The sequence below is a fragment of the Salvelinus sp. IW2-2015 genome, linkage group LG1 (genome assembly GCF_002910315.2).
Source record: "Salvelinus sp. IW2-2015 linkage group LG1, ASM291031v2, whole genome shotgun sequence".
NCBI lineage: Eukaryota > Metazoa > Chordata > Actinopteri > Salmoniformes > Salmonidae > Salvelinus > Salvelinus sp. IW2-2015.
The window spans coordinates 33171963-33193299 of record NC_036838.1 but is presented as its reverse complement, the minus strand read 5'-3'; the positions used below and the strand labels follow the sequence as shown (position 1 = coordinate 33193299).

Sequence of the window (21337 nt, the reverse complement as noted above, 5' to 3'; positions counted from 1 at the left end):
CATTTTTAGTAATAGGGAGAGAGAAAATGTAATAAATTGGGATAGGACTGCTAATTAAATGATTGCTATAATTAACTTTCATTAAACAGAGATCGATAAAGCAGTGCAAGGATTAAAACAGGGTCCATACATTATACACTGTTTTACAAGGAAGCTTTTAACGACCTTGTATATTTGACTGCGCTGAGGCACGTTGCCATGGGAACGCGGATGGGGGATTTAAGGAGGCTGGGCAGTATATTTTATTCCCCCTTTTTTATGTGTTTCTGCCTTCATTTATATTTGATCTGCCTTTGGCTGCCTGGAGTGAGACTGCTCTAAAAAAAWATATATACAAAAAACTGCACAGAGAAAAAAGGAGGAGGGGAGCCTCTCTTACCCTTGGCTGCAGATGAATATGACTAGTATTATCAGACACATCAGAGGGTAAAGGCATTTTGGACCATACATCATCAAGGGTCACTCAGGGAAGCCTTGTATATTAGTTGTAGATGGCAGATGGGGATGTTCTTGAGCCCAAGAAGGATACAGAGTTAGAGGCCTTAAGATAGACAATCATAATATTAACTGAGAGTGAGAGCGAATGAAAAGGAGCAGATTAGGGAAGGAAGGGTGGACTTGTTGTAGAGTGGTGGTGTGATATGTGATGCCATAGTAGAGGGGTAGTGGGATTCTCAAAGAGGGTAGCTCTAATGTTTGCATTTTAGCACAGAGCGACTCCGATTTCCACAAACCAGGTTTCAGACTCAGAGCAGGCTGTAAAAGCAACTGCATGAGACCGTTGATTTTATAATGAGCGCTTTTCCTCCATCTCAGATTCAGGTGTGGGAGGGATAGGGCCAGAGGATTATGTAGAGGAGGTTGGTTTCAGAATGTAGATGTTTTAGTGCTAAAGAAGGTTGAGAAGAATGCAAGAATATGTTAGACTGGACTGATGGGGGGCACAGGTGTTTGTGTGTGGGAGGGAGGAAAGTGCATGGAGCGGACTACTGCAAAAAGTAAGTTGCTGGGTAGAGAGGGAGTATTGGAGAATAGTAAGAGAGTGTAGAAATTGGAAAGAGGACCAGAGGCAGAGTAGCCGTCAGTCGACCGCCTTCCTCATCTTCCGCTCCATCCAGCCAGTCTGTGATAGAGTATGGACCGTTTGTTTTAACGGTGCCTCCAAAATCACAGGATAGAGATGAGCATAAAATCGGTAAACAGACAGTGTTTTATTGCAAAAACTCATCCACACAGTGTGAAGCACTCTGAAAGTAAACCAAAGAGGGAACTTGTTCATTCTATCACTCTTGTGCACACTTTTACAACTCTACACACATCTTTACAGCCTACTCCCAAATGTATCGGGCTAGTTTATAGCACCTAGATAAAATGTATACCAAGATAAAAATAGTGTAATGGACAGATTGCTTTCAACTAGCCGGCTATCTAAACTTGTAGTAATGATCCAATTACCGACCGGGGGGGGCCCCATTGATTTTGTTAGTCACTTTCACTTCAATATCATATTCAAAACGGCAAACAGTTCTCTCTACCCAATGGCAAAATGTGTAGAATTGCCCCTGGCAATATTTTTCTTAGTGTCCCCAAAAGGCTAGGGCTGGCTCTGACTGCATATGTGGGTATGCAGACCCACGAGCCACTGCTGCCCCTCATGATGAGTACAGATTTTTTGTGGCCCCCTTCAAAGTTGCCCATCACTGTTTGTAGGATATTCAATCAACTTGTCCTCTATTTTTTTACCACAAGGGGGAGCAGTCAGCAAGCTCACAATGAAAGAGGGAGATGGTGAGACATTTGGTTGAGGCTCTGTGGATGGATGCAAGCGAGAGAGAATGGGCATAGTAGTTAATAATGGTTGGAGAGAGAGAGAGCGGGAGAATGAGTAATGCTGTGGTGAATACTGAACACTGTGTGTGACTAGTGATGGATCATCCCCACACTGCTTCCAGCACTGGTCTTTATTTCCCCCTACTCCCATCCCTCCCTATGTGGCTCTGCTCTACTCCCGCTGGCCTACTCCAGCTGATGCATTACCTCTATAACACTCAAATCATTTTTTGGGGGAGGAAAATCATTATAATTTTATAGATGCTCTTATTCCCGCTGTTCTTTAATTCAGGGGCGCTGCTGCAGTGCTTTACATATTCTCACACATGAAGAGGAAAGGAACAGGGCGGTTTTAACAGCAGTCAGCACTGTGTATGTACAGTCGGAAAATAAACTGCTTAGTTACGCGGGGAGATAGTGGAGGGTTTGGCAGAAGGCCAGAATGGTCAGCTTATGATTGGGTTGTTGTGGTCTGGTCTTCACCCTTACTGGTCTTGTGCCCCTCCTCATCCTTAGTCCAGATTGATAGAAGGACACATACACACAGAAAAACACAGAAAACAACTCAAGTGAGGATTTCAGGGATATTGATATGCATGTACTGATGTCATTTGGTATGTTTTGTTAATAACATGCTTTTGTGTTATTTGGATGAGCCACAGTCTTATATACTGAACAAAAATATAAACACAACATGTAAAGTGTTGGTCCCATGTTTCATGAGTTGAAATAAAAGATCCCAGAAATGTTCCATATGCACAAAAAGCTTATTTATCTCAAATTTTGTGCACAAATGATTATCCATCCACCTGACAGGTGTGGCATATCAAGAAGCTGAATAAACAGAAGTATCATTACACAGGTGCACCTTGTGCCAGGGAAAATAAAAAGCCACTCTAAAATGTGTAAGAAAAAATGAATTCTTATTGGCTGGGCCTGGCTCCCAAGTGGGTGGGTTTATGCCCTCCCAGGCCCACCAATGGCTGCGCTCCTGCCCAGTCATGTGAAATTCATAGATTAGGGCCTAATTCATTTATTTCAATTGACTGATTTCCTTCTATGAACTGTAACTCAGTAAAATATTTTAAATTGTTGCGTTTTATATTTTTGTTAAGTATATTTTGCTGTGTCCATTACGTATTCTGTGTTTTGGTGGTATGTATATAGTTTGACTTTGGCTGTAATATGGTGGCCTACTGTCTCTGTCTGGGGACACTCGACACTCCGGTGAGAGGAGCGTTCCAGGGCGTCATTCCAGTAGGGTAGTCTGGGTGTCTGGTAGTGTAGTGGAGACGTAGGCTTCTCATCCTCTGAAGAGGGTTTCTCATCCTCAGACGATTTGTCATATTAGGAGTCATCGCCACGAGATGCAAAGGAAGACAGGGTGTCTCTTTAAATATGAGTTTATGAGCATCCAAGAATGTGACGACGTCTGTACTATACTGTATATGACTGTAATTTATACTGTGAGTACCTGGCTTTGGGTCTGTACATAAGCCTCTGTGGTATTGATAATATTCACTGGTTGAGTAGTAGAGAGCCACTTCCTTCCTCTTATTGTCTGTAGCCACTTCCAGCCTCTGCTCCAGCTGATGCATGTAGTCCAGCAGGTCCTGTATGTATTTGAATGTGTACACAGCAACCATTACATGGTAAGACTAACAGAGATCGAAACATCCACATGGTTTACTCAAACCAAATCTTACACTAAAATGTCATTTTTAGATCTTATTTTATAAATAGTCATGCCACACATAACAGCAGTTAAATATACACTGAGTAGCACCCCCCTTTTGCCCTCAGAACAGCCTCAATTCGTGGGGGCATGGACTCTACAAGGTGTAGAAAGTGTTCCACAGGTATGCTGGCCCATGTTGACTCCAATGCTTCCCACAGTTGTGTCAAGTTGGCTCTATGTCTTGATACAGGGGGAACTGTTGAGCATGAAAAACCTAGCACCATTGCAGTTCTTGACACACACGGGTGTGTCTGGCACCTACTACCATACCCCRTCCAAAGGCAGTTCAATCTTTTGTCTTGCCCATTCACCGTCTGAATAGCACACACGCAATTCATGTCTCAATTGTCTCAAGGCTTAAAAATCCTTCTTTAACCTGTCTCCTCCCCTTCATCTACACTGATTTTAAGTGGATTTAAGAATGACATCAATAAGGGATCATAGCTTTCACCTGGTTAGTCTGTCATGGAAAGAGCAGGTGTTCTTAGTGTTTTGTAAACTCGGTGTATAGACATAAATCCACCTGATTATAAATGGCACATAGCCTGATCCTTGCCTGTCTCTCTAGCTGTTGCTGCTCCTTCTCCTTCAGGTTCATTCTCAGGCTGGCCTTCATCTCGCGCTCCTCCCTGCGGGCATCGCTCAGCAGCACCTGCAGGGGGCACTGGTGTGTTTAGAGTCGGTAGGCTAAGTGTGACTTCCAGCCTCTTGTGAATCACTGTGGGGAGCAGTGTGATGGATGGGTGTTGATGCCAGGCTGCCAGCATATGTGTCTTTCTGTGTTTACTGTGAACGTGGCAGAGGATGTTTAAAATAAAATAAAAAAGGAAACCGTTTCCGATATGATCTGAATGTCCGATGCGGACAGATTAGAGAAACTAGGGGAATGGCAGTTATATTTAGGATGTGTGTTTTTGTGTGCCAATAATGGTCTATGGTTTATGTGTTTTGTGTGTAGCCTACCTATTGCAATACACTTGACTATATTACCCTGTTGCAATCCTTCTCTTTTCCAAGCTCCACTTCTAGTTTCTCCCTATTAATCTTATTCTCTTGGAGCCACTCCTCCTTCCACTGCATGTCGCAGATCAATTTCTGCACCCTCCCTTTATCAAGCTACAGCAAGGAAAGATGAATAGATAGACGAGAAATAGGATACACATACAGTGCTTTGTAAATACATATAGAAATTAGTAATGGGAGAAAAAGTTGATACAATTGCATATTTTTGACAATATGTTGTATTGTTTTAAAGATATCGCAGTATAATTGTTGGGCTAGTTGGTTGTACGTGCACCAAAACTCCAGTATTTTTCCTTCATCTCGTGTTCTCCATCTTCTTTTTAAATAGGGAGCCCACTTTGTTTTCAGCACTTTTATTTCGATGACTGATCAAAACTTGTTTTTCTCATGGCTCTCTTTTGTCCCTCTGTAGCAGACATATGGTGAGTCAGGGTCAGTCCTTGCCATTCTGCCGCCATAGGCAAGACCAAACAATGCCTCTCCCCCACAACTACAATAATCCCGGTAAGCAAAAAGACATTGAAAAGACTTCTAAAATAAGTATTTTCCAGACATTTTAAGTTCTATTTAGGTTCTGAATGAAAGGTGAAAATATATTTTCCATATGTTTAAAATTGTTTAAAAACAAATTTTCAGGAGGTTGAAAAAACATATTTTCCGGACATTGAAATCAGGTTAATTTTCGGTTCTGGATGAAAGTTTAAATACTTATTTTCCAGATGTTGAAATCAGGCAGATTTTTGGTTCTGACTGAAAGTTGAAAAGAAGTAATTTATAGACGTCTATGTTTGGGCCAAATCAAGGCTGGTACAGACCGGTCAATATCTGGGCCAGATTTGGTCCAGACCAAAAACCAATGTCTGTGGATGTGGAAATCAAGGCCGGTCCGGAACTGCATTAAAAAAAAAGACATCCAAAAGACGTCGGCGGCAGTTCGTGCTTACTGAGGTGTAGCCTACAGTGTTGTCTGAAATTGAAATTTATGAATTCCCATCTATGTGGTAAGCCTACCGTTTGTAAAACACCTTAAAACGACATCTAGGACTAGGACATCTAGGACATCTAGGACTAGGAATTACGTCCAAATTACGTCGGCTCGTGCTTACTGGGGTATAGCCGGCCAACAATGGAATTTTATGAATTCCCATCCATGTGGTAGGCCCACCGTTTTGAAAAAACATGTCATTGCATTGGCTTTATTAGTCCTGATTCCTGTGACCTAAGAATGTGGCTATTTAAGTTCTGAATATCAGCTACCCAACTTTATCAGGAGTTATCGTGAGCCTATTTGCAGTGTGTTTACACAGCAGGAAATGCAGAAGTATTTTCTTTTTCGCTATGATCACATTGTCAAAAATGTATAGATACAAACTTGAAACCACTGATCATGACAATGGGGTGAAACTCCTGGACCACAGTTGTGATTGTTCATTCCATATTGTCTATTTTACTTTGACCTGTCCTGTTTTTAGGATATTTTTTTTTTTTTACATGACAGCAAAACATTTATTTGATTGAGCTCCATTTAGGTCAGGCTATTTGATTAGAGAAACCTGCATTGTGTAAAAAGTGCAAATCAAATCAAATCTTATTTGTCACATGTGCCGAATACAACAGGTGTAGTAGACCTTACAGTGAAATGCTTACTTACAAGCCCTTAACCAACAATGCAGTTTTAAGAAAATACCTAAAAAAAAGAGATAAGAATAACAAATAATTAAAGAGCAGCAGTAAATAACAATAGCGGGCTATATACAGAGGGTACCGGTACAGAGTCAATGTGCGGGGGCACCGGTGTCGAGGTAATTGAGGTAATATGTACATGTAGGTAGAGATATTAAAGTGACTATGCATAGATAATAACAGAGTAGCAGCAGCATAGAAGAGGGTAGCCGTTTGATTAGCTATTCAGGAGTCTTACGGCTTTGGGGTAGAAGCTGTTTAAAAGCCTCTTGGACCTAGACTTGGCGCTCTGCTACCGCTTGCCGTGAGGTAGCAGAGAGAACAGTCTATGACTAGGGTGGCTGGAGTTTTGACCATTTTTAGGGCCTTCCTCTGACACCGCCTGGTATAGAGGTCCTGGATGGCAGGAAGCTTGGCCCCGGTGATGTATTGGGCCATACGCACTACCTCTGTGGTGCCTTGCGGTCGGAGGCCGAGCAGTTGCCATATCAGGCAGTGATGCAACCCGTCAGGATGCTCTCGATGGTGCAGCTGTAAAACCTTTTGAGGATTTGAGGACCCATGCCAAATCTTTTCAGTCTCCTGAGGGGGTATAGGTTTTGTTGTGCCCTCTTCACAACTGTCTTGTTGTGCTTGGACCATGTTAGTTTGTTGGTGATGTGGACATCAAGGAACTTGAAGCGCTCAACCTGCTCCACTGCAGCCACGTCGATGAGAATGTTGGCGTGCTCGGTCCTCCTTTTCCTGTTGTCCACAATCATCTCCTTTGTCTTGATCTCATTGAGGGAGAGGTTGTTGTCCTTGCACCACACGGTCCTCCCTATAGGCTGTCTCATCGTTGTCATTGAGCAAACTTAATGATGGTTTTGGAGTCGTGCCATGCCGTGCAGTCATGAGTGAACAGTGAGTACAGGAGGGGACTGAGCACACACCCCTGAGGRGCCCCCGTGTTGAGGAACAGCGTGGCGGAAGTGTTGTTACCTACTCTTACCACCTGGGGGCAGCCCGTCAGGAAGTCCAGGATCCAGTTGCAGAGGGGGGTGTTTAGTCCCATGGTCCTTAGCTTAGTGATGAGCTTTGATGGCACTATGGTGTTGAACGCTGAACTGTAGTCAATGAATAGCATTCTCACATAGGTGTTCCTTTTATCCAGGTGGGAATAGGCAGTGTGGAGTGCAATAGAGATTGCATCATCTGTGGATCGGTTGGTTCGGTATGCAAATTTGAGTGGGTCTAGGGTTTCTGGAATAATAGTGCTGATGTGACCCATGACCAGCCTTTCCAAGCATTTCATGGCTACAGACGTGAGTGCTACGGGTCGGTAGTCATTTAGACAGGTTACCTTTGTGTTCTTGGGCACAGGGACTATGGTGGTCTGCTTGAAACATGTTGGTATTACAGACTCAGACAGGGAGATGTTGAAAATGTCAGTGAAGACACTTGCCAGTTGGTCAGCGCATGCTCGGGGTACACGTCCTGGTAATCCGTCTGGCCCAGCGGCCTTGTGAATGTTGACCTGTTTAAAGGTCTTACTCACATTGGCTGCAGAGAGCGTGATCGCACAGTCATCCGGAACAGCTGATGCTCTCATGCATGTTTCAGTGTTACTTGCCTCGAAGCGAGCATAGAAGTTATTTAGCTCGTCTAGTAGGCTCGTATCACTGGGCAGCTCTGGGCTATGCTTCCCTTTGTAGTCTGTAATAGTTTGCAAGCCCTGCCACATCCGACGAGCATCAGAGCCGGTGTGGTACGATTCAATCTTAGTCCCATATTGACGCTTTGCCTGTTTGATGGTTCGTCGGAGAGCATAGCGGGATTTCTTGTAAGCTTCCAGGTTAGAGTCCTGCTCCTTGAAAGTGGCAGCTCTMCCCTTTAGCTCAGTGCGGATGTTGCCTGTAATCCATGGCTTTTGGTTGGGGTATGTACGTACAGTCACTGTGGGAACGACGTCCTCGATGCACTTATTGATAAAGCCAGTGACTGATGTGGTGTACTCCTCAATGCATTAGGGAGTGAACATTATCCAGTCTGTGCTAGGAAAACTCTCATTCCGTCTCATTACATTGTCATACATTTTATCTCCAGCCTGTAGGCTACAGAATAGGCCACATACTCTTTCGACCGTATCCTATATCTGCTACAGGATTTATGTTAAATTATTTTTGTACAGAACGTTGGTGGAGCGCTGAAGTGATGCATCTCTACAACAGCATCCTTAAGAGGCACGCTGGGAATGGACAAGCAAAATATTTTGCTCCCCTGCTTTGACACGGTGGGCACTACTTATGAAAGGGCGGCATTGGCGCTCACCTAAAAAGCCCATATGCCACTGTTGAGAAATATTGTCATCATGTTGTTGTTGTAGATGCGTCTTGGTCAGTTTTAGCTCAGAAAAGTGCGTCCCTCGTCAATCTGCCGCCATAGGTGGTCACCTAATCATGTCTAATGAGCGGTCCAGCCATGTGGTGGGTAATATGTTTAGAACATCTAATCGCAAATAAAATTACACTATCTAATTGTAATACATTTAGAATTGTGAAAAGCTGTACACATACACTAGGTATGGCTAAAGTGACTAGGCAACAGGATAGATAATAAACAGTAACAGCAGTGAATGTGATGAGTCAAAAGAGTTAGTGAAAAAAGGGTATTTGTGCTGGCTTGCATGTTGAAGGTTGTCCCAGAACTCAGGATCTGTGAAACCGAGATATGTTGAAGGTTGTCCCAGAACTCAGGATCTGTGAAACCGAGATATGTTGAAGGTTTGTCCCAGAACTCAGGATCTGGTGAAACCGAGATATGTTGAAGGTTGTCCCAGAACTCAGGATCTGTGAAACCGAGATATGTTGAAGGTTGTCCCAGAACTCAGGATCTGTGAAACTGAGATATGTTGAAGGTTGTCCCAGAACTCAGGATCTGTGAAACCGAGATGAGTTGGAGCCTTATTTCGCCATCACCTCTCAATGGAGTAGGAAATTTGAGATGTAGGAGTCAGTGGGTTTACAGTATTTAGAGGGGAGAACATGTGTGTTGTTCCACCTCATAAAGCACAGAGAGGATTTCGACACCCACCATTTCAGATTGTTGTGAAATAGTTTGTTGTTAGAAACCATTAAGATGAGCATTTCTGCAACATTATTTGGTTGAAATATAATTTGATCTCTGACAAATTAAGCTAATTGATTGCACCCAATTCCGTCATTTTAATTTATAGGAATCATATCATGTTCAATAAATATAGTACCTAACATCCAATTTGGACCCCACTTTTTTTTCTAACAATGAGTTAGACATRAGAAATCCAAAGAAATGGTTGAAAGCCACCCACAGACACCCCACACACCACGCCAATCCCACCCCAACAATGAGTATATACAGTTGAAGTCGGAAGTTTACATACACTTAGGTTGGAGTCATTAAAACTAGTTTTTCACTCCACAAGTCTCTTGTTAACAAACTATACGTTTGGCAAGTCGGTTAGAACATCTACTTTGTGCATGACACAAGTAATTTTTCCAACAATTGTTAACAGACAGATTATCACAATTCCAGTGGGTCAGACGTTTACATACACTAAGTTGATTGTGCCTTTAAACAGCTTGGAAAATTCCAGAAAACGATGTCATGGCTTTAGAAGCTTCTGATAGGCTAATTGACATCATTTGAGTCAATTGGAGGTGTACCTGTGGATGTATTTCAAGGCCTACCTTCAACTCAGTGCCTATTTGCTTGACATCATGGGAAAATCAAAATAAATCAGTCAAGACTTCAGAAAAAAATTTGTGGACCTCCACAAGTCTGGTTCATCATTGGGAGTAATTTCCAAACGCCTGAAGGTAACACTTCATCTGTACAAACAATAGTACGCAAGTATAAACATCATGGGACCACGCAGCCGTCATACCGTTAAGGAAGGAGATGCGTTCTGTCTCCTAGAGATTCACGTACTTTGGTGCGAAAAGTGCATCAATTCCAGAACAACAGCAAAAGACCTTGTGAGGATGCTGGGGGAAACAGGTACAAAAGTATCTATATCCACAGTAAAACGAGTCCTACATCGACATAACCTGAAAGGCCGCTCAGCAAGGAAGAAGCCACTGCTCCAAACCCGCCATAAAAAGCTAGACTACGGTTTGCAACTGCACATGGACGAAAATCGTACTTTTTGGAGAAATGTCCTCTGGTCTGATGAAACAAAAATAGAGCTGTTTGGCCATAATGACCATAGTTATGTTTGGAGGAAAAAGGGGGAGGCTTGCAAGCCGAAGAACACCATCCCAACCGTGAAGCACATGGGTGGCAACATCATGTTGTGGGGGTGTTTTGCTGGCGAGGGACACGTGCACTTACAAAAATAGATGGCATCATGAGGAAGGAACATTATGTGGATATATTGAAGCAACATCTCAAGACATCAGTCAGGAAGTTAAAGCTTGGTCGTAAATGGGTCTTCCAAATGGACAATGACCCCAAGCAATCTTCCAAAGTTGTGGCAAAATGGCTTAAGGACAACAAGGTATTGGAGTGGCCATCACAAAGCCCTGACCTCAATCCATAGAAAATCTGTGGGCAGAACTGAAAAGGTGTGTGCGAGCAAGGAGGCCTACAAACCTGACTCAGTTACACCAGCTCTGTCAGGAGGAATGGGCCAAAATTCACCCAACTTATTGTGGGAAGCTTGTGGAAGGCTAGCCGAAATGTTTGACCCAAGTTAAACAATTTAAGGCAATGCTACCAAATACTAATTGAGTGTATGTAAACTTCTGACCCACTGGGAATGTGATGAAAGAAATAAAAGCGGAAAGAAATCCTTCTCTCTACTATTATTCTGACATTTCACATTCTTAAAATAAAGTGGTGATCCTAACTGACCTAAAACAGGGAATTTTTACAAGGATTAAATGTCAGGAATTKTGAAACTGATTTTAATTGTATTTGGCTRAGGTGTATGTAAACTTCCGACTTCAACTGTAGTATCCGTACTCTATGTTTTACAAGTACTATGGAGCTGTGGCTCTGAGTATTGTTTCTTCATCCTGTGTAATGTATTCTCAGTAAATTTGGTGATGTTTTTCCCCCCTGTTTAGAGAAATAAGTAATTGAAGTTGTTGGGTTTATGTCCCAGTCTTGATATTACCATGTTCTGACCACTAGATGGTGCTGTCCCTGCTATTAGGTGATCACAATACCCCCCATTGTTAAAGGGATGGTTCACACAAATTACTAAATTACGTATTGGTTTTCTTACCCTGTAAGCAGTCTATGCACCAGGTATGACCCTAACCCTTGCTTTGGTTTTGTTTACCTGGCCACTGTTTGAAATGCATTTCTGTCAAAAATCCWATCTAGTATCTAAAAATGTATTGTGTAACTCAATGAGGTTACTTATAGATGATTTGGATATGAAGCACATTTAAAAAATATATATAGGTACCATTGACTTGCATTGGAGTTGTGCCACAAATGCAAAAAAGTTAGCATTTGAAACAGTGGCCAGGTAAACAAAACATCTGTCAGGTGGATGGATTATCTTGGGAAAGGAGAAATGCTCACTAACAGGGATGTAAACAAATGTGTGCAAAAATTGAGAGAAATAAGCTTTTTGTGATTATGGAACATTTCTGGGGTTGTTTTATTTCAGATCATGAAACATGGTACCAACACTTTACATGTTGCGTTTATATTTCTGTTCAGTATACATAAGAGATGTTGGGTGTCATGGCTTACAGAAATGACATGGAATGACTAAGGTGTAAAGTAATGGTTGAGGTGGGATTCGACCCCATGCCAGACATCGGCTATGTGCTTGGAAGATTGCATCGCCACACTCACGCACGCAACTATTATTTTATAAAGGAGATGATCAAAACAGGGAATGGTAAACCACTAAACTTGTATGGAGTAACCTCAAGCAACAGAACTATTATGAGACTTCCCTCGTGTGCATTAATTTTACCCGCAAACTGTACTCATGTTGGACTCATTACACCATGAGTATGAAACATTTCTAGAGAAGTTGAGTGAAACTGAGTTGTCCATCCATCCACCCCCACCTGCAGGAGCTGAGCTCTGGGCAACACCAGGAGCAAGTCGTCCCTGTCCCCCTCTCCGCCCTCCTAATCCTTGTCCTGCTCCTCCGTCAATGTCTCCAGCTCATCCAGCGTCTTGGAAATGCTAGTGGGGGCACTTCTCCGGTTTGTTTAATAATATTTTCTTTCCCCAAAACTGATCAAACGTGTATTACCCTTTGCCTTGATGACAGCTTTGCACAGTCTTGGCATTCTCTCAACCAGATTCACCTTGAATGCTTTACCAACAAGAGTTCCCACATATGCTGAGCACTCGTTGGCTGCTTTTCCTTTACTCTGCGGTCCAACTCATCCCAAACCATCTCGATTGGGTTGAGGTCGGGTGATTGCGGAGGCCAGGTCATCTGATGCAGCACTCCATCACTCTCCTTATTGGTTAAGTAGCCCTTATACAGCCTGGAGGTATGTTGAGTCATGGTCCTGTTGAAAAACAAATGATATTCCCACTAAGCGCAAAGCAGATGGGATGGCGTATCGCTGCAGAATGCTGTGGTAGCCATGCTGGTTAAGTGTTCCTTGAATTCTAAATAAATCTCAGACTGTGTCACCAACAAAGCACCCCCATACCATTACACCTCCTCCTCCATGCTTCACGGTGGGAACCACACATGCGGAGATAATCCGTTTGCCTACTCTGCATCTCACAAAGACACGGCGGTTGGAACCAAAAAAGCAAGTCTCTTCTTCTTATTGGTGTCTGTTAGTAGTGGTTTCTTTGCAGCAATTTGACCATGAACGCCTGATTCACACAGTCTCCTCTGAACAGTTGATGTTGAGATGTGTCTGTTACTTGAACTCTGTGAAGCATTTAYTTTTGGCTGCAATCTGAGGTGCAGTTATCTCTAATGAACCTATCCTCTGCAGCAGAGGTAACTCTGGGTCTTCCTTTCTTGTTGCGGTCCTCATGAGAGCCAGTTTCATCATAGCGCTTGATGGTTTTTGCGACTGTACTTGAAGAAACTGTCAAAAGTTCTTGAAATGTTCCATATTGACTGACCTCCATGTCTTAAAGTAATGATAGACTGTCGTTTCTCTTTGCTTATTTGAGCTGTTCTTGCCATAATATGGACTTTGTCTTTTACCAAATAGGGCTATGTTCTGTATACCCCCCCCCACCTTGTCACAATACAACTGATTTGGCTCAAGTGCATTCAGATGGAATGAAAGTCCACAAATTAACTTTTAACGAGGCACACCTCTTATTGAAATGCATTCCAGGTGACTACCTCATGAAGCTGGTTGAGAGAATGYCAAGAGTGTGCAAAGCAGTCATCAAGGCAAAGAGTGGCTACATTGAAGAATCTAATATRAAATATATTTTGATTTGTTTAACACTTTTTTGGTTACTACATGATTCCACATGTTATTTCATAGTTTTGATGTCTTCACTATTATTCTACAATGTAGAAAAAAGTAAAAATAAAGAAAACCCCTGGAATGAGTAGGTGTGAATGGTACTGTGTGTGTGTATGTATATTCAGTCACGAATTTGGAATCAAAAGTATGCTACATCAAATCGTTTGACTGGTTTGACAATAAATGTCTAATTTACTGATAAACTCTAGAGGAATGCAATCCAGTTGGTTACTCTATGAATCCCAGTGATGATAAAACCAGCAGCAGACTGCTGCCCTCTGTGACCTGCTCTGCTAGACCCTGCCTTAAAATGTACTTCTCATTCCTGTGCTAATGTGACATGATTGATGCATTCTTACCTTGGAAATGTACACAGCAGTTGGCAAGTGTTTCCTCAGTGTACCCCTCAGGAGTGAGTGACCACGCAAAGGTGGAGTACTTTTTGACCTATGACTGACCAACCTGAGTGAGACATTAGTAGTTCTCCATATTGTTCATATAAACACTATTAGGAAGTGTTCTATTGTTTTTAACACTAAAACAGTGCAATGCATAGACTTTTTTATAGCGATCTAAAAGGGAAAAATGCACATTCACTGAAGTATTCTAATGTCTTATTCTTTTAGCAGCAGAGGTCGAAACAATTGGACTAGTTTCGGCGGCAACCTTTGTCAGCGTTTGGAGAACAATGGAGATCCACCCATATTTATAGATGACATCACATTGTAGTACTGCATATTKTTTTTCACAATAGTTATTTACATTCCTTATTTACACTGAACAAAAATATAAATGCAACATGCAACAAGTTCAAAGATTTGACTGAGTTACAGTTCATGTAATGAAATCAGTCAATTTAAATAAATTCATTAGGCTCTAATCTATGGATTTCCCATGACTGGTACTACAGATATATGCATCTGTTGGTCACCGATACCTTTAAAAGAAAATATAGGGGCGTGGATCATAAAAACAGTCAGTATCTGGTGTGACCACCATTTGCCTCATGCAGCGCGACACATCTTCACATTGAGTTGATCAGGCTGTTGATTGTGGCCTGTGGAATGTTGTCCCACTCCTCTTCAATGGCTGTACGAAGTTGCTGGATATTGGCAGGAACTGGAGCTGTTGTACATATCGACCCAGAACATCCCAAACATGCTAAATGGGTGACATGTCTAGTGAGTATGCAGGCCATGGAAGAACTGAGACATTTTCAGCTTCCAGGAATTGTGTACAGATACTTGTGACATGGGGCCGTGCATTATCATGCTGAAACATGAGGTGATGGCAGCGGATGAATGGCACGACAGGGGGCCTCAGGATCTCGTTATGGTATCTCTGTGCATTCAAATTCCCATAAATAAAGAGCCTCCCGAGTGGTGCAGCGGTCTAAGGCACTGCATCGCAGTGCTGAGGCATTACTACAGCCTGGGGTTCATTCCTAGGCTGTGTCACAGCCGGCCRTGACGGAGTCCCATAGGGCGGTGCACAATTGGCCCAGCATCGTCCGGATTAGGGGAGGGTTTGGCCAGGAGGCTTTGCTTGGCTCATTGCGCTCTAGCGACTCCTTGTGGCGGGCCGGGCACCTGCAAGCTGACTTTAGTCGTCAGTTGAACAGTGTTTCCTCTGACACATTGGTGCGGCTAGCTTCCGGATTAAGCGAGCAGGTGTTAAGAGGCAGCACGGCTTGGCGGGTCATGTTTCGGAGGATGCATGTCTCGACCTTCGCCTCTCCCGAGCCCATTGGGGAGTTGCAGAAATGAGACAAGATCATAACTACCAATTTGGATATCACAAAATTGGGGAGAAAAAGGAGGTTAAAATAAATACAAAATGCCACAATTACATAAAATGTAATTGTGTTCGTTGTCCGTAGCTTATGCCTGCCCATACCATAACCCTACTGCCACCATGGGGCACTCTGTTCACAACGTTGACATCAACCAAAAGCTTGCCCACCCGACGCTATACACTTGGTCTGCGGTTGTGAGGCCGATTGGACGTACTGCCAAATTCTCTAACGATGTTGGAAGTGGCTTATGGTAGAGAAATTAACATTCAATTTGCTGGCAACAATTTTTGTGGACATTCCTGCAGTCAGCAGTCAGCAGAGACATCTGTGGCCTTGTGTTGTATGACAAAACAGTACATTTTAGAGTGGCCTTTTATTGTCTCGAGCACAAGGTAAACCTGTGTAATGATTGTGCTGTTTAATCAGCTTCTTGATATGCCACACCTGTCAGGTGGTTGGATTATCTTGGCAAATGAAAAATGCTCACTAAGAGGGATTTAAACACATTTTTGCACAAGATCTGAGAGAGATACGCTTTGTGTGTGTGTGGAACATTTCTGGGATATTTTATTTCAGCTCATGAAACATGGGACCAACACTTTACATGTTGCGTTTTATATTTTTGTTCAGTGTATATCAGCTGGTGTGTTTTCTCTACTTGGAAACCTACAGGCAACAGCATAATATTCTGCAATGTCATAGATTGAGATCAAGGGCTCAAGGCTATTCTTGTTGACATTCTGATGAATGGCAAAATCTCTGAGTGTAGTTGACAGACTGGAACAAATATTAGATTTCAAAGTGTTGTGAAAACGACTGTCCACTGTCCATGTCAGAATCGTTTCAGAGAATGTTTGAACACGCAGGACTCCAAAAAGTGAGAGAGAACTGAGCCAGCAGCCAGGCAAAGATGATAGTGAAGTATGAAATCTAGGACTACAGGATTTCTTTGTCATGGTGTTGCTGTGACATTGTTATCATACCTTATTGTTTTGTCTATGCATCTTCACCTGCCACTAGAATTACTAGGTAACTGATATGTTTGCTTTATTTTTTTTTAACTACTCAAGCAGCCTATCTGATTAATACATTCTTTTTGTATGTAGTTTTTTTTCATCTAAAAGTTAATGTTAAGTATTATGACATGGGAAATTATTCTATAATAGCCTAGATTCATTGACAAAGGCTCCATCTTGTGCTGAACTGTCCTCTTAAAAGGAACACGACCCCATACATTTTAAAATATTCTTATTTAGTTCATATTACCCTTGTGTTACCAATAGGCCTAACTAGATTGAATACATTTTCCTACTGGTAGCTTGAATTTAAAGAATTGTAGTAGGCTAAGCTAATTTAATTGGCAGTCTAGTTGATTCAAGTTTTGTCAAGAGTCATCAAGTATAATTTCGTTATCATGGAAGAAATTAACAACATTGATAAATGAATACACATACATTCTTATGGAATTGTTTTAAAAAGCTTACCTAATGTTGGTATGCAATTTGCCACCAATGGCTTCAGTGCTGCCTATCCTCAGAGATGTGATTGAAATAAAGTGATGCACACAACCGCCTGTCAACTAATACTTGGGTGCCTACTACTGCAACAAAAATAAACAGTTGGCTTGGTAAATACGTTCTTGAGAGAACAGCATATCCTGAAAGGTATAGAACCTAATATATAGTTTAGAAACTCTGATTATAACTATTTCTCCTGAACTACAGCCCCCTTGTGCTGAGTGGGGTAGTAGAACGCGCTGTCACTCACTGCGGCTGTTGAGATTGGTTGACTTGTTTTAAACGAAAGCGCATTTGGGATGGAGGCATTTCGGAGTACAGTTAGTCTATTTTCTTTAGGCTACTGTGTAATCAGGCTGTACTTCATATGAAACCTACCGAACTAACAGATGGATATTTGGAACGTTTGCGTAATTTGCGCAACTGTGTCGGGAAGAGCCGACGTGTCCATGAGTGGGCGCTTTGACCTATCATACCCTATAGCTGATTTATCAGTAGATAATGTTTTTGCGAATTCTGTTGCTTAAACAACCACAGTAATGTAATGTAATAAAATAATATTTTGTAAACAGTGATAGGTCTCTGCTGACTCATAGTAGGAGGTTGAGGACACTTGTGCTGTAGATGTTTTGGAGGCGTCAACTTACAAAGGTTATTCCCTTAGAAATGTGTATTTGAGTTCAGGAAATGTAGACAATGTTCAGCCAATGTAGTTATTTATATGATGGCCACTTTGTAGCATATTCCTTGTCTAGTTGTCATGTTTTATTTTAATCATATTTTAATTTGAAATCAAGTCTCRAGGCATGTGATTTGTTGGAGGTTTTGTTGGAGAATACGAGTTGAGTTTTTTGAAGTATTCACTACAAATAATGTCATTAGGCGTGTAGGCCGTCATTGCAAATTAGAATGTGTTCTTAACTGACTTGCCTAGTTAAATAAAGGTAAAAAAAAWTAATAAATGACAACTACCGTACTGAGTCCACTGAAAGCCTTGTTGCACTGCCATCTAGTGTTTTAGGTGAATCTCAAAGCAACCTCACTTTATCACTAAGTCATCAGGACCCTACCTGAGTGGGTGCAGTCAACACCCCGAAGACCAGTGATGGAATAAGTACCCAATTGTCATACTTGAGTAAAAGTAAAGATACCTTAATAGAAAGACTCAAGTGAAAGTCACCCAGTGAAATACTACTTCAGTAAAAGTATTTGGTTTTAAATATTCTTTAAAGCCAAATACTTTTAGACTTTTACTGGAGTATGAAGAAGGGTGGACCATTCTTGATACTTTACTATTTATATATTTGGAAACTTTTACTTTACTATACTCCTAAAGAAAATAATGTACCTTTTACTCCATGCATTTTCCCTGACATGCAAAAGTACTCATTACATTTTGAATGTTTAGCAGGACAGGAAAATGGTTTAATTCACACACTTATCAAGAGAACATTCCTGGTCATCCCTACTGCCTCTGATCTGTCGGACTCACCAAGCACATGCTTCGTTTGTAAATTATGTCAGCGTTGGAGTGTGCCCCTGGCTATCCGTAAATTAAATGAATTAAAAAATATATATAATAAATGGTGCCGTCTGCTTTGCTTAATATAAGACATTTGAAATGATTTATACTTTTGATACTTGCGTATATTTTAGCAATTAAATTTACTTTTGATACTTAATTATCAAAAGTAAATGTAATTGCTAAAATATACTTAAGTATAAAAAGTAAAAGTATAAATAATTTCAAATGTCTTTTTAAGCAAATTAATTTCAAATCAAATTGTATTGGTCACATACACATGGTTAGCAGATGTTAATGTGAGTGTAGCGAAATGCTTGTGCTTCTAGTTCCGACAGTGCAATAATATCTAACAAGTAATCTAACAAATCCACAACAACTACYTAATACACACAAATTTAAAGGTGCTGGAGGGCAGGTAGTTTGCCCCCGTTTATGCGTTGTGCAGACTGCACCACCCTCTGGAGAGCCTTGCGGTTGAGGACGGTGCAGTTGCCGTACCAGGCAATGATACAGGCCGACAGGATGCTCTCAATTGTGCATCTGTAAAAGTTTGTCAGAGTTTTAGGTGACAAGCCAAATTTCTTCAGCCTCCTGAGGTTGCGCCTTCACCACACTGTCTGTATGGGTGGACCATTTCAGTTTGTCTGTGATGTGTACGCCGAGGAACTTTTAAAACTTTCCACCTTCTCCACTACTGTCCCGTTGATGTTGACAGGGGGGTGCTCCCTCTGCTGTTTCCTGAAGTCCACGATCATCTCCTTTGTTTTGTTGATTTACAGATAGCCAGGGGCACGCTCCAACACTGACATAATTTACAAACTAAGCATATGTTTGGTGAGTCTGCCAGATCAGAGGCAGTAGGGATGACCAGGAATGTTCTCTTGATAATTGTGTGAATTAGACCATTTTCCTGTCCTGCTAAGCATTCATGATGTAACAGGTACTTTTGCATGTCAGGGAAAATGTATGGAGTAAAAAGTGCATTATTTTCTTTAGGAGTAAAGTAAAAGTTGTAAAAACTATAAATAGTAAAGTACAGATACCCAAAAAAACTACTTAAGTAGTACTTTACACCACTGCCGAAGACWCTCCTTGTCATGGTATTGTCCCCAAAACCCAAGCTTAACTTTGGAGAGATTCTTTGTGTTCAACTGCAGTTACTTACTATCAATCACAGCGTATTACACAGCATTCACTGTGTCAAGATCCACTCAATGTAAAACATTGTATTATACACTATGTACAAAACATTAGGAACACCTGCTCTTTCCATGAGACTGACCAGGGGAATCCAGGTGAAAGCTATCATAGCTTATTGTTGTCACTTGTTGAATCCACTTCAATTAGTGTTGATGAAGAGGAGGAGACAGGTTAAAGAAGTATTTGTAATCCTTGAGACAATTGAGACATGGATTGTATGTGTGCCATTGATGGTGAATGGGCAAGACAAAAGATTAAGTGCCTTTGAATGGGGTATGGTAGTAGGTGTCAGCGCACCAGTTTGAATGTGTCAACAACTGCAATGCTGCTGGGTTTTATACGCTCAACAGTTTCCCATGTGTATCAAGAATAGTCCACCAGTCAAAAGGACACCCAGGCAACTTGACACAACTGTGGGAAGCATTGAAGTCAACATTGACCAGCATCCCTGTGGAAAGCTTTCGACACCTTGTAGAGTCAATGCCAAATGAATTGAGGCGGTTCTGATGGCAAAAGTGGTGCATTCCAATATTAGGAAGGTGTTCCTAATGTTTTGTACACTCAGTGTATACTATAATATAGGGTAATGTAGTAGTGGCTATTGATTTATACTGATCAAGAACATTAATGCAACAATTTCAATTTTACTGAGTTACAGTTCAGATAAGGAAATCAGTCAATTTAAATAAATTCATTAGGCCCTAATCTATGGATTTCACATGTCTGGGCAGGGGTGTAGCCATGGGTGGGCCTGTGAGGGCATAGGCCCATCCACTGGGGAGCCAGGCCCAGCCAATCAGAATATTACAGACATAAATATTCCTCAGTTTCATCAGCTGTCCAGGTGACTGGTCTCAGATGATCCCGCAAGTGAAGAAGACGGATGTGGAGGTCCTGGGTTGGCGTTGTTACACGTGGTCTGCGAATGTGAGGCCAGTTGGACGTACTGACAAATTCTCTAAAATGACATTGGAGGCGGTTTATGGTAGAGAAATGAAATGAACATAAAATTCTCTGGCAACAGCTCTGGTGGACATTCCTGCAGTCAGCATGCCAATTGCACGCTCCCTCAACTTGAGACATCTGTGGCATTGTGTTGTGACAAAACTGCACATTTTAGAGTGGCCTCTTATTGTCCCCAACTCAAGGTGCACCTGTGTAATGATCATGCTGTTTAATCAGCTTCTTGATATGCCACACCTGTCAGGTGGATGGATTATCTTGGCAAAGGAGAAATGCTTACTAAATGAATTTGTGCACAAAATATAAGCGAAATAAGCTTTTTCTGCGTATGAAACATTTCTGGGATATTTTATTTCAGGTCATGAAACATGGGACCAACACTTTACATGTTGCGTATATATTTTTGTCAGTATTGTAAATTATTAATACGAGTTGCCTGTCTTTCTGTAAATGTTTTTTGGGAGGGATGTGTCTGTCCAGGCGATGCCACATTAGTCCTCTCATACCTGGCTAGAGTATGTAGTGGTCTATGGGCCGACCACAGAGTAGTAATTGTATGCAGCCAGGCAGTGAATGAGACTCCTCTAATAAAGGGCCCGTGAGGTGTCCATAACCGAG

General features: G+C 41.8%; 1 long non-coding RNA gene across 1 annotated transcript; it reads right to left on the bottom strand.

Annotated features, from left to right (window-relative positions):
• Positions 1-1196: 1196 nt before the first annotated feature.
• LOC111968911 (uncharacterized) lies at positions 1197-3441 on the bottom strand. Its single transcript, XR_002877937.2, has 2 exons — positions 3028-3441; positions 1197-2341 (listed from the first exon to the last, which is right to left on the bottom strand). It is a non-coding gene; the product is annotated as an uncharacterized lncRNA (long non-coding RNA).
• Positions 3442-21337: the final 17896 nt, after the last annotated feature.